General features: G+C 41.8%; 1 pseudogene; it reads left to right on the forward strand.

Annotated features, from left to right (window-relative positions):
* The first annotated feature begins 607 nt into the window (after positions 1–607).
* On the forward strand, positions 608–2,062 carry LOC117025552 (39S ribosomal protein L41, mitochondrial-like; annotated as a pseudogene).
* Positions 2,063–2,749: the final 687 nt, after the last annotated feature.

The following is a 2,749-nucleotide window of genomic DNA, read 5'->3' on the forward strand; positions in this document are numbered from 1 at the left end:
TCTTAGATTTAGGATCTAGAAAAGGCCTTAAAAGACTCTGATACAACTTCTATATGTTATAGCTAAATAAACAGAGGTTCAACCTTGACATGCCCAAGGTCACCCAGCTTGTTGGAAATCACATTCCAACTTCTTCCAAATTTCCATGTTTTCACTCCACCATTTTATTTGCACTCTTGGGGAAAAAAATGATGGCGCTTCTACGGAATTTGGGGGTGGGGGGAGAGGAGATGGGATGAAGCTATTGTAAACAAACACTTTTTAAAAGAACATAGAACATAATGAAAATGTCATTACCACACCCACAGAATATTTTTGTGCTGCCAAGACCCTCAGGGAGAGAGGGGGTCCTGAGAATTATTTGCAAGGGATCCTCAAATACACTCCTTCAGTAAGTATTATCTACACACACATAATAATAATGTCTTCCACACATAAATATTCTATAGCCGTAGCTCTCAAAGTGCGGTCTAGGAACCCACAGGGGTCCCAAGACCCTGTCAGATGCTCCATGAGGTCAATACTATTTTCATACTAACACTAATACTTTTCTGCCTTTTTCACTCTAAATCTTTCAAAAATGTACAGCAAAGTTTCCAGAGGCTACATGGCGAGTAATATTGTACCAAATTAAATGCCAAAGTAGATAAAAGAATCCAGCTGGCTTCTATCAAGCAAGACATTATAGAGATTTACAAAGATATAAAACAATATCACTTTTCCAATTTTTTTTTTTGCTTTGGAAAATGTTCTTTTTCTGACAAATATGTTATTTGGGTTAACATCTAATGGATTTATTATTTTTTTAATGAATTGAATTAACAAATATTTTAAATTTTTGTTTGAATTTCCAATACAGTAAATATCAATAAACAAACAAGAAACTTTTATTTCCCTGTGACTCCTCAATAGTTATGAGTATGAGTCCTGACCAAAAAGTTTGAGAACCCACTTTTTTTAGTAATTATGAGTATGAGTCCTGACCAAAAAGTTTGAGAACCCACTTTTTTTCAGCTGTTTTGTTCACACATACACAAGTAATTTCAAATTTCAAATTACATAAGTAATTTGAAAATGTTACTGGATTTATAGTAGCTTTTTGTCATTGTGTATTTTCTTAATCAAAGGATACTAAAAGTACTACTATTAACACAACGACATTTAACGCCACTATAATAAAATTAGCATCAATACAGGAATAACAATATAAAATATCTAAGATAAGAAAACTACTGGAAATGATCCTGTTTCTTCAACAAATCAATGCAAGAAAATAAAGAGGGTGAGAAAAATAGAGAATAAGACACAGATATAGAAGCCACATGCAGGGTGTCAACCTCATGAGATACTGATTCCAACGAACCAACCATAACAAAGTACTTCGGAGACAACCGGGGAAATTAGGATACTGAGAAGATATTCAATGACATTTAAGTGTCCTAATGGCATTGTGGTTGTATTTTTTAAACTCACCTTTTAGGAATACATGCCGAAGTATTTGTGGATGAAATCATTTGCTGTGATTTCCTTCAAAATAATCCCGGGGGACTCGAAGCAGAAGGCAGTGGGGCTGGATGGCCGCATGAGCTCAAGCAAGGCAGCCGCTGCTGGGTGCCGCCTGGGTGCCAGGTGGGTGAGAACGCTGGAGTCGTGCAGGGCGGCCTCCTGAGCTGGGCGGCTCGGGCCTGGAGCGGGGCGCCGACGGGATGAGCAGGTAGACCAGCGAGCAAGGCCCGCGCACCTTCTGCAAGGGCCATATTACCAAGGGCACTGGCGCCCATACCACGACGAGAAGTTCGTGCGGGTCAAGGAAGCGGTCCCTGGGCTGGTGGTGCCGGAGCTGGCCCGCAGCAGGCTCAAGCTCCACGTAAACAACCGCGCACCTGCGGGCACAGCTGCACCTCTGACGGCCCAACAGCCCTTTCGGGAAGCAGCAACACCTGCTATGGAGCAAGACTTCAAGGACAGGACTTGTGAGTCTGAGCACCTGGGAAAAGACGGCTTTGGGCCCACCCAGGAAGGCAACCGTTCCAGCTGTACCCCCATGAACTTCCCGCACTAGCAGCAGAAGGGCGGTGGCCACTGGGTGTACCTGTAGCTGAGGATGCGCCCAACCATCTTCACGACCCGTGGCTGGGCAAGTGGAGAGGCCTTTCCCTCATTCCTGTTAAAGACCTTGGCTACCAAAAATAAAATGAAATAAAAATTTTAAAAACTGAAAAAAATCCAGTGGAGAGGGGTGGGGGAGAAGTGTAAACAAGATTGGCCATGAATTGATCACTGTTGAAGCTCAGAGATGGATCCATAGACTACTATTCTTTCTGTTTTTGTGTATGTTTAGAAAAGTCCATAATAATAAAAAAAAATTCTAATTGGTTGTCATGCCAAAAAAGTAGAAAATGACTTCCCTTACTCATTCTTGATTCAGCCATTTGCAAATCATCAGGCTATATAATTTTGAGGCAGGGAATTTAAATGAGGCCCTCCCTTCTAAGCAGAACATCAGATTGAAAGAGAAGGACACACTCTGAGCAAAAATCATACCCCAGGAGTGATTACAGCTTAGAGGAAAGCAGGTATTAAAAAAAAAAAAAAAAAGCCACCCTCAATGGAGTCTCTCACTTTGGGCTAAACATAGGGCCTGCGAAAAGAACTAGCCCTGGCTGCTCCAAGACACCCACCTGAGTGAGTATCCATCAGTCTTACCAATCTGTAAGTACACTGGTCTTCCCTGGAGAGCCACCATATC

The sequence above is a fragment of the Rhinolophus ferrumequinum genome, chromosome 8 (genome assembly GCF_004115265.2).
Source record: "Rhinolophus ferrumequinum isolate MPI-CBG mRhiFer1 chromosome 8, mRhiFer1_v1.p, whole genome shotgun sequence".
Lineage (NCBI taxonomy): Eukaryota > Metazoa > Chordata > Mammalia > Chiroptera > Rhinolophidae > Rhinolophus > Rhinolophus ferrumequinum.